This window comes from Protomyctophum parallelum (assembly GCF_964188405.1).
Source record: "Protomyctophum parallelum genome assembly, chromosome: 8".
NCBI lineage: Eukaryota > Metazoa > Chordata > Actinopteri > Myctophiformes > Myctophidae > Protomyctophum > Protomyctophum parallelum.
In genome coordinates, this window is record NC_139703.1 from 25,450,811 (window position 1) to 25,462,914 (window position 12,104).

Here is a 12,104-nt window from a genome sequence, read left to right on the forward strand (position 1 = left end):
AAGACTAGTAAATGACCTTGACCAGTATAAATGACCTTGACAAGTACAAATGACCTTGACCAGTATAAATGACCTTCACCAGTAGAAATGACTGTGACCAGTATATGACTGTGACCAGTATAAATTACCTTCATGAGACTAGTAATTGACCTTGACCAGTATAAATGACCTTTAGAAGACTAGTAAATGATCTTCACCAGTATAAATGACCTTTAGAAGACTAGTAAATGATCTTCACCAGTATAAATGACCTTGACCAGTATGCGGTCCGTGACCATGGACTATAGCCTTTTGCTTTTCCTTGATTTTCACCTTTAAAAAATCCTCAACAATGATGAAGAATCGCACACTATAGCGCGCCGCTCAATGACCTGAGACCATGGACCAATGAATGAAATACAACACATTGAGCAGGGCACTGCAGGGAGTTGAACCCCGTTCCGGTAAACCAGAAGTCCGACACCAGTGCCTTAGTTTTTGTGTTGTTGTTCATTTAAAGGTCCAGGTGTGCATACGCATGTGCCCCTGTGTGTGTAGGTGCATGTGTGCATGTGTGTGCACGCTTCAATGACCACTGTTGGACCCAATGGCGATCAAGGACCTCAGGGAGCCACCCATAATTCACAACGGTCACAGCGAACTCTGTTGCATCACAACTGGTGGCCAACAGTCGTAACCAACACCGCCACGACCCACAGGAGAATACCATCGCACAGTGGTATCAGACCAACCACAATCAGCCAGCCCTCAAACCAAACCCTTCGACCTAGAAGAACTCAAAACTGCAATGGGAAAGTTGAAACCCGGAAAAGCAGCAGGGATTGATGACATACTGGCAGAAATTATACAGCACCTGGAACCTAACGCAAAGACCTGGCTCGTGGGGATGCTGAACACATGCATGGCACAGAAAACCATCCCTTCTGTCTGGAGAAAAGCCAAAGTGGTTGCAATCCCCAAACCTGGCAAAGACCCATCATCCTCAAAGAGCTACCGACCCATTTCCCTCCTCTGCATCACCTACAAGAGAGGCTGCTACTCCAACGCCTCATACCACTCATAAACACCAAGCTGACTAAAGACCAAGCTGGTTTCCGTCCCGTCCTGTGCTGGACAGAGCTCAACCTCACCCAACACATTGAGGATGGGTTTGAGGGAAAACAAATAACTGGAGCAGCAACTGGAGGGCGAAGCAAGCACGCAGGCAGCTTGTGCCTGCCTGCGTGCCTGCCTGCCTTCCTCATGTGGAAGCTGCATAGTTGAGTTTGTGTGTGTGTTTCTTTTTCTGTCTTTCTTTCTTAGGACGAAGATCACGGTAGACGCCGTTGGAAGGCTCAACACAAGCCGATGCCCCTAGAGATCCATCCCAAAGCTTCCCTCAGGGAGTCCAGCAAGCCAGCTAGCCAGCAAGCCCGCCCAGTCAGCCAACGCAGCCAGCCAGCTCCGCCAGTCAGCCAGTGTAGAAAGTCAGGCTGCCAAGCCAGCGCACATCAGCCCTTGCAGTCAACCATTGTAGCCATACCAGCCTTGCTCAGTCAGCTCAGCCAGGCCTCTCTCGAGGCCTGGCTCTCTGTCTGCCTGGCCCGGTCTGCCCCGCCCTGCCTTGCAGCAACAGAACCAGCCTTGCTGGCAAGCCAGCCAGCTCAGAATACGAGCTCAGCAAGCCAGCGCAGCTGGCAAGCACGCAGTTAGTCTAAACCAGTTTCAGACTGGCAGGCCAAGGCAGACAGACAGGAAGACCGAGGCGCCTAGGCAGGCAGACAAGCCAGGAAGGCAACAAAGTGCAGGCAGGGGGACTGTCCGGCCTAAGGCTGCGCTGCAAGGGTTGGAGCCTGGCCAGCTCCTGCTGGTCTAGACTGAGTGGCTGTGGCTGCACAGTAAGGCTGCGGTAACCTAGTCTGGGCTTGCTGCTGCACTGGCTTGCTCAGCTCGCATTCTGAGCTGGCTGGCTTTCCAGAAAGGCTGGTTCTGTTGCTGCAAGGCAGGGCAGGGCAGACCGGGCCAGGCAGACAGAGAGCCAGGCCTCAAGAGAGGCCTGGCTGAGCTGACTGAGCAAGGCTGGTATGGCTGCAATGGCTGACTGCAAGGGCTGATATGCTCTGGCTTGGCAGCCTGACTTTCTACACTGGCTGACTGGCGGAGCTGACTGGCTGCGTTGGCTGACTGGGCAGGCTTGCTGGCTAGCTGGCTTGCTGTGCTCCCTGAGGGAAGCTTTGGGATGGATCTCTAGGGGCATCGGCTAGTGTTGAGCCTTCCTATGGCGTCTACCTTGATCTCCGTCCTAAGAAAGAAAGACAGAAAAAGAAAGACACACAAACCCAACTATGCAGCTTCCACCTGAGGAACCGAGACGCGAGAAAAGAACTGAGCATCACTTGGGATGGTCACAAACTCTCCAACCATACCCACCCCATGTATCTTGGAGTTACACTGGACAGGACACTCTTCTTCAAAAAAACACCTGGAGAACACAAAAGCCACGGTCAACACCCACAATAACATCCTGTGAAAACTAGTGAACTCCCAAGTGGGGCGCAGACCCACAAACAATCCGTGCAACTGCCATGGCCCTGTCTTTCTCTACAGCAGAGTATGCCTGCTCAAGCTGGAGCCGATCACGTCACACCAAATTGGTCGACACAGCCCTAAATGACACCTGTCGCATCATCACGGGATGGGTCAAGACAACACCTGTCCCGTCCGTGCCTTTATGCGCTAGCCGGCACCTCCCCCCGCACATCAGACGACTGTGTAACGCTCAAGATGAATGGAAAACACAGGAGATAGACAGTGAAGTCTGGAATGAAATGATAGAGAACACCTCACACACACAGTTTCCTTTCGTGGCCGTTTACATTCGAGGGTCGCCGGTCCTCTCGAACGGAACAGTTTAACGTCATGCCCAGGACGAAAAGATATAGAGAACACCATAATGACAAATAACAGCAGGAAGGCATGGGCCACAATCCACCGTCTTGGCAAAGACCACACCACCCATAATTCACAACGGTCACAGCAAACTGTTGCATCACAACTGGTGTAGGTATTGGATGGAGCCCGCACACCACAGGTATAAGAAAGACGTGATGCAGAGGAGGGAAATGGGTCGGTAGCTCTTCGGGGATAATGGGTCTTTGCCAGGTTTAGGGATTGCAACTACTCCAGCCTTTTTCCAAACAGAAGGGATGGTTTTCTGTGCTATGCATGTGTTCAGCATCCCCACAAGCCAGGTCCTTGCGATAGGTCCCAGGTGCTGTATCATTTCTGCAAGTATGCCATCAATCCCTGCTGCTTTTCCGGGTTTCAACTTTCCCATTGCAGTTTCACGTTCTTCTAAGTCGAAGGGTTTGGTTTGAGGGCTGGCTGATTGTGGTTGGTCTGATACCACTGTGCGATGGTATTCTATGTGGGTCGGTGGCGGTGTTGGTTACAACTGTTGGCCACCAGTTGTGACCAAGACCGCCACCGACCCACAGGAGAATACCATCGCACAGTGGTATCAGACCAACCACAATCAGCCAGCCCTCAAACCAAACCCTTCGACCTAGAAGAACTTGAAACTGCAATGGGAAAGTTGAAACCCGGAAAAGCAGCAGGGATTGATGACCTACTGGCAGAAATGTTACAGCACCTGGGACCCAACGCAAAGACCTGGCTTGTGGGGATGCTGAACACATGCATAGCACAGAAAACCATCCCTTCTGTCTGGGAAAAGGCCAAAGTGGTTGCAATCCCTAAACCTGGCAAAGACCCATTATCCACAAAGAGCTACCGACCCATTTCCCTCTGCATCACCTACAAGGCTATATGAGAAGCTGCTACTCCAACGCCTTGTTGCCACTCATAGATACCAAGCTGACTAAAGACCAAGCTGGTTTCCGTCCCAGCCGCTCCTGTGCTGGACAGAGCTCAACCTCACCCAACACATTGAGGATGGGTTTGAGGGGAAACAAATAACTGGAGCAGCATTCAGAGATCTCTCTGCTGCCTACGACACTGTCCAACACCGCACAATGGTCAGGAAAAGCCTCCTCAACAACAGGCGCTTCCATGTCCAGTTAAATGACCAGAGGAGTAAATGGAAAGCCCAAAAGAACGGCCTCCAACAAGGTAGCGTGCTCGCCCCCCTCCTTTTCAATATCTACACAAACGACCAGCCACTACCCAATGCCTAATGCCAGCGTTTCATCTACGCCGACAACCTCTGCATTACGACCCAACAAGCAGACTTCCAGAAGATTGAGTCTGTCCTTGAAAGTGCCCTCCAAGAAATGTCAAGCTACTACAATACAACCACCTGAAACCCAACCTATAGAGAACACCTCACACACACATAATTTCCTTTCGTGGCCGTTTACATTCGAGGGTCGCTGGTCCTCTCGAACGGAACAGTTTAACGTCATGCCCAGGACGAAAAGATATAGAGAACACCAACATGTCAAATAACAGCAGGAAGGCATGGGCCACAATCCACCGTCTTGGCAAAAACCACACCACCCATAATTCACAACGGTCACAGCAAACTCTGTTGCATCACAACTGGTGTAGGTATTGGATGGAGCCCGCACACCACAGGTATAAGAAAGACGTTCTTTGTTGAAATACTGACAGCGTTTCGATCCATTTGATCTTCATCAGGTCATGTGTACACAAAACATACACTTTTATACTAAGGGAGTGCCCCCATTAAACAATCAAAATACCACATTTTGGTGCCCCTCCCATCACTGCAGGTGTGACACGTCAACCCTGAGTGAGTAGGTGGGGACCCAGACATATTGATGTAAATATAGTCTGTTCAGAAATTGTAGTGCCTCTCATAGAGCTTGTAGGTGATGCAGAGGAGGGAAATGGGTCGGTAGCTCTTCGGGGATAATGGGTCTTTGCCAGGTTTAGGGATTGCAACTACTCCAGCCTTTTTCCAAACAGAAGGGATGGTTTTCTGTGCTATGCATGTGTTCAGCATCCCCACAAGCCAGGTCCTTGCGATAGGTCCCAGGTGCTGTATCATTTCTGCCAGTATGCCATCAATCCCTGCTGCTTTTCCGGGTTTCAACTTTCCCATTGCAGTTTCACGTTCTTCTAAGTCGAAGGGTTTGGTTTGAGGGCTGGCTGATTGTGGTTGGTCTGATACCACTGTGCGATGGTATTCTATGTGGGTCGGTGGCGGTGTTGGTTACAACTGTTGGCCACCAGTTGTGACCAAGACCGCCACCGACCCACAGGAGAATACCATCGCACAGTGGTATCAGACCAACCACAATCAGCCAGCCCTCAAACCAAACCCTTCGACCTAGAAGAACTTGAAACTGCAATGGGAAAGTTGAAACCCGGAAAAGCAGCAGGGATTGATGACCTACTGGCAGAAATGTTACAGCACCTGGGACCCAACGCAAAGACCTGGCTTGTGGGGATGCTGAACACATGCATAGCACAGAAAACCATCCCTTCTGTCTGGGAAAAGGCCAAAGTGGTTGCAATCCCTAAACCTGGCAAAGACCCATTATCCACAAAGAGCTACCGACCCATTTCCCTCTGCATCACCTACAAGGCTATATGAGAAGCTGCTACTCCAACGCCTTGTTGCCACTCATAGATACCAAGCTGACTAAAGACCAAGCTGGTTTCCGTCCCAGCCGCTCCTGTGCTGGACAGAGCTCAACCTCACCCAACACATTGAGGATGGGTTTGAGGGGAAACAAATAACTGGAGCAGCATTCAGAGATTTCTCTGCTGCCTACGACACTGTCCAACACCGCACAATGGTCAGGAAAAGCCTCCTCAACAACAGGCGCTTCTATGTCCAGTTAAATGACCAGAGGAGTAAATGGAAAGCCCAAAATTACGGCCTCCAACAAGGTAGCGTGCTCGCCCCCCTCCTTTTCAATATCTACACAAACGACCAGCCACTACCCAATGCCTAATGCCAGCGTTTCATCTACGCCGACAACCTCTGCATTACGACCCAACAAGCAGACTTCCAGAAGATTGAGTCTGTCCTTGAAAGTGCCCTCCAAGAAATGTCAAGCTACTACAATACAACCACCTGAAACCCAACCTATAGAGAACACCTCACACACACATAATTTCCTTTCGTGGCCGTTTACATTCGAGGGTCGCTGGTCCTCTCGAACGGAACAGTTTAACGTCATGCCCAGGACGAAAAGATATAGAGAACACCAACATGTCAAATAACAGCAGGAAGGCATGGGCCACAATCCACCGTCTTGGCAAAAACCACACCACCCATAATTCACAACGGTCACAGCAAACTCTGTTGCATCACAACTGGTGTAGGTATTGGATGGAGCCCGCACACCACAGGTATAAGAAAGACGTTCTTTGTTGAAATACTGACAGCGTTTCGATCCATTTGATCTTCATCAGGTCATGTGTACACAAAACATACACTTTTATACTAAGGGAGTGCCCCCATTAAACAATCAAAATACCACATTTTGGTGCCCCTCCCATCACTGCAGGTGTGACACGTCAACCCTGAGTGAGTAGGTGGGGACCCAGACATATTGATGTAAATATAGTCTGTTCAGAAATTGTAGTGCCTCTCATAGAGCTTGTAGGTGATGCAGAGGAGGGAAATGGGTCGGTAGCTCTTCGGGGATAATGGGTCTTTGCCAGGTTTAGGGATTGCAACTACTCCAGCCTTTTTCCAAACAGAAGGGATGGTTTTCTGTGCTATGCATGTGTTCAGCATCCCCACAAGCCAGGTCCTTGCGATAGGTCCCAGGTGCTGTATCATTTCTGCCAGTATGCCATCAATCCCTGCTGCTTTTCCGGGTTTCAACTTTCCCATTGCAGTTTCACGTTCTTCTAAGTCGAAGGGTTTGGTTTGAGGGCTGGCTGATTGTGGTTGGTCTGATACCACTGTGCGATGGTATTCTATGTGGGTCGGTGGCGGTGTTGGTTACAACTGTTGGCCACCAGTTGTGACCAAGACCGCCACCGACCCACAGGAGAATACCATCGCACAGTGGTATCAGACCAACCACAATCAGCCAGCCCTCAAACCAAACCCTTCGACCTAGAAGAACTTGAAACTGCAATGGGAAAGTTGAAACCCGGAAAAGCAGCAGGGATTGATGACCTACTGGCAGAAATGTTACAGCACCTGGGACCCAACGCAAAGACCTGGCTTGTGGGGATGCTGAACACATGCATAGCACAGAAAACCATCCCTTCTGTCTGGGAAAAGGCCAAAGTGGTTGCAATCCCTAAACCTGGCAAAGACCCATTATCCACAAAGAGCTACCGACCCATTTCCCTCTGCATCACCTACAAGGCTATATGAGAAGCTGCTACTCCAACGCCTTGTTGCCACTCATAGATACCAAGCTGACTAAAGACCAAGCTGGTTTCCGTCCCAGCCGCTCCTGTGCTGGACAGAGCTCAACCTCACCCAACACATTGAGGATGGGTTTGAGGGGAAACAAATAACTGGAGCAGCATTCAGAGATCTCTCTGCTGCCTACGACACTGTCCAACACCGCACAATGGTCAGGAAAAGCCTCCTCAACAACAGGCGCTTCTATGTTCAGTTAAATGACCAGAGGAGTAAATGGAAAGCCGAAAAGAACGGCCTCCCACAAGGTAGCGCGCTCGCCCCCCTCCTTTTCAATATCTAAACAAACGACCAGCCACTTGAAACCCAACCCATCAAAAACCCAACTATGCAGCTTCCACCTGAGGAACCGAGACGCAAAAAAAGAACTGAGCATCACAAACTCTCAAACCATACCCACCCCATGTAACTTGGAGTTACACTGGACAGTTTAACGTCATGCCCAGGACGAAAAGTTATAGAGAACACCAACATGACAAACCCTACACTTAAACCCTCTATATTTAATAAAAAACAATTCTGGACAGGAATCCTGTATTGCAGGGGTGCCCAAAAGGTACATCGTGATCTACCAGTAATCACAAAGGCTGTGCAGGTAGACCATATGGCATGCCCCTGTATATAATCTATCACTTGAATTAAGGTGACTTGACACTAGCCCTAGAACGGCTCTTGTTGTTACATACAGTATGTACAGTATTTCACATACAAGAGCCATAGAACACAGCCATATATTTGTGGTAGACCGTTGCATGTGCGGCATAAATGTGATAAATGCTCCGTTTGTACTCACCCATTAAATTATTCCAAAGACGTGGAGTGAAAAATGGTCCTCTAGTTTTATATCCATGTGAAAGTTCTGGCACAAAACGCGTATTTAGTGAATTATCTCCACTTTTTCAAGAGATGCACACGGACATCTTTCTCTCCGCGCGAGGGGGGGCACTGGAATATCGATGAACCGATTTTAGATACTTCCTGTTGTCATCACAAATTCACCGGAGAAACACAAAAGTTTGGGTCACACAATTGGCAGGTGCTTTGCGATAGGTGCTGGGTAATTAATCACACCACCTGCCAATTGTGTGACCGCAAACTTTTGTGTTTCTCCGGTCAATTTGTGATGACAACAGGAAGTATCTAAAATCGTCCCCTCGCTGGAGAGAAAGGCGTCCGTGTGCATCTCTTGAAAAAGTGGAGATAATTCACTAAATACGCGTTTTGTGCCAGAACTTTCACATGGATATAAAACTAGAGGACCATTTTTCACTCCACGTCTTTGGAATAATTTAATGGGTGAGTACAAACGGAGCATTTATCACATTCATGCCGCACATGGTAACGGTCTACCACAAATATATGGCTGTGTTCTATGGCTCTTGTATGTGAAATACTGTACATACTGTATGTAACAACAAGAGCCGTTCTAGGGCTAACTTGACACCAGCTCAAATGTTGCACACAAACATCAGTAGCAAAAGTACAAAGTTATTGTGACAGTAATAATTGCTATAGTGTGTGTTCAGTAACAGGAATATTCCTGTCTCTCCAGCTCTTTAATAAATAGAAAAGGGTTTAATCAGGAGTTGTAGTAGCCACAGGATAATCTAAGCGGTGGATATTGCTCTTGTCTTCATGTCTTCAAATGCGTGTATATGTGTTCTGCATATACTTGGCTGCTGTGTTGCAAGATAATGGGAGTTACTGATACTATGGGAGTGAATGGGAGTGAAAGGGAGGTACTGTTACTATGGGACTGATACTATGGGAGTGCATGGGAGTGGATGGGAGTGAATGGGAGGTATTGTTACTATGGGACTGATACTATTTGAGTGAATGGGAGTGAATGGGAGGTACTGTTACTATGGGACTGATACGATGAGAGTGAATGGGACTGAATGGGCTGTACTGTTACTATGTGACTGAATAAAAGTGAATGGGAGTGAATGGGACTGAATGAGAGGTACCGTTACTATGGGACTGTGTTTAACAAAAAACTGGAGAAACCGGGAGACCTCTGTTACTGAACAAACACTATAGCAATGATTACTGTCACACTATAGAGCTATTTAACACTGTTACTGAACACACACTATAGCAATGATTACTGTCACACTATAGAGCTATTTAACACTGTTACTGAACACACACTATAGCAATGATTACTGTCACACTATAGAGCTATTTAACACTGTTACTGAACACACACTATAGCAATGATTACTGTCACACTATAGAGCTATTTAACACTGTTACTGAACACACACTATAGCAATGATTACTGTCACACTATAGAGCTATTTAACACTGTTACTGAACACACACTCTATAGCAATGATTACTGTCACAATACAGAGCAATTTAATTTAGGTAACCAAATTGACCCCAATAGTAGATCTTTACACTCTCAATAGTTCAATTGTTGTTAAGCATCTGCTTAATTTCCAAAAAACTACACAATTAGAGAATGTAGAAGATTGCTACTTTTGATCCTTGGATGTTATAATGCTGATTGTAGCATAGCGATAGTGGTTAGTGACTGAGCTTTGTTAACATGAGTGCCCGGGATCGTTTCCCACCAATTTCAAAGAATGTTTGTTGCTTCGTGCCAATTTTCACAGAATGTTTGTCCTTTTACCTACCAGACAATACTCTTCTCACCTCTAGTCGATTATTTATTCAGCGTTTGAGCCACGGACCAACATTTGAGGCCATCTAGTCTCTCAGACCCATTTGAGCCACTGACCACCATTGTGAGAGTCTATTAATGTGAAATGGTGGTCCGTGGCTCAAACATGTTATCACTTTTGAAGTTACTTGTTGTGTTTAGATATGTAAATACTACTCTTTAAAGCCGTGTTTTGGTAGTCGAGTGGGTACTGTCGACGGTTAGTAAACATTGAGGCCGGGCATAGTTGTTTATAAACCTTCGACACTAACCATTCGGCTACTGAAACACTGTTTTACAGTTTCGTACAAACATCATATATAAACATCATAACAAGTAACTTCAAGTGATAGACGTTTGAACACACAAACAACAACAGCGTTAAGTATTAAATAACATTTATCACTTACTTGCTCCGAAGACCGATGGTGACGTGGCACTTCCAAACAAACACTGACCAAACCTACCTCCACGCGTCTCTTCCGTATTTGAGGGCGGCGGCACTTCCTTCCGGTGTGAGGCCACGCCCGCGAGATTTAACCGGGAATCTATTGTAGTCATATTGTAGTCATATTGCCCCTACGTTACATCCGGGTCCCTTGGTCCCATCCGCTTCTAATGCAAAATAGCTACATATGCGTGAATCTTTTTTTTTTTTTACAATAACGTTATTTGTCAGAAAGGAAGCCATTGAGGGTTAAAATGGGTCTTAATGCTTCCAACTCATATAACTGTCACCAACAACACTTTTAATGATATTACATGAAGCAGACAGCCCTGTGATGAAACCTTTAGCATTACACTGTGGTTAATACGTTTTTATTCACAATGGAATGTTATTGTACTCTTAATATATCATGGTGTAGCACAGCACAGTAGATTCATATTTCAATCGATCTGGGATGTTAAAATTGTGCAAAACTCTGTTCAATGAATGGCCTCTTCTGCTACATTAAAATTACTAAACATTAAACGTTACTTATACCTGTTATTGAGACTCCTATAGAGCATGTTGACATGGATAGCTTGGTTAGTAGTATCTCTGTTAGTTAATGCAGTTTGATTGATTCAATTAATAGCCTATTTTATTAGACAAAAATGTAGAACAGTAGTGTCATAGAGTGGAAAATGCCATTTGGTTTAATGTCACAGAATGCAGTGCCACGTAGAGCAGCATGATAAATGGTTAACTTTATAGTGTGTTCAAAAATGGCAGATCTGCAAGTTCAGTGTCTTGAATGAGATGTGCTGTGAGTTTGCATATCTGCTATTGTCCAGCATAGGACCGTTGCACAGTGAAGTATAGACAAGGCTTTAGGATTTATAAGTCGTTTTTAGAATATAATAGAATATTCACTCCAGTGAATAGCATTTATCCATTTAGATAACTTTTTGATGTTATTTAATTACTTATTTTTACACAGAAACATAATGTGTGTCTTTACAATAACTGTAATGTAATAATAATACTAATAATGTAATGTAATAATTATTAATTAAATAACCTTATTTTATTCTGAAGGCAACCGGATGTCTTAAATTAGCTAGCTCTCAGACAGGAAGTTCTAAATTAGCTCAAAAGACGGAGCCTTAAACTTTAACAAGCTCCTCAAAGGGGCGACGTGTGTAACCACTAACTGTGTCCTCCTTCTGACAACAACACACTACAGTAGAACAGTTCCGGGACAATATCCTGGCAATACTGGTGGAAAGCCTCGCGTCACCAGGCTTTCCCCTCTATAAGTCAATTCAATTCAAATTTCAATTAAATTACATTGTATTATTATATTATATTTTAAGTGTCAAATCACAACAAGTTGTCTCAGGACACTGTAGAGCAGAAAACCGCGAGAGATCCCACCCAGAGCAATTAATAATTGCCACAGTGAGTGGTAACGAAAAACTCCCCCATAGGAAGAAATGTCAAGCAGAACCTAGCCTCGGTACCCACTACCCAGGCTTTCAGAACCCAAGAGTGTATCTCTCAGAACCTGGCCGAGTCTAGGGTGAGCGCCGAGGCGGCCATCTGCCTCGACCGTGTTGGGGGAGAGAAATATATAGAAAGAAGCTAGGAGA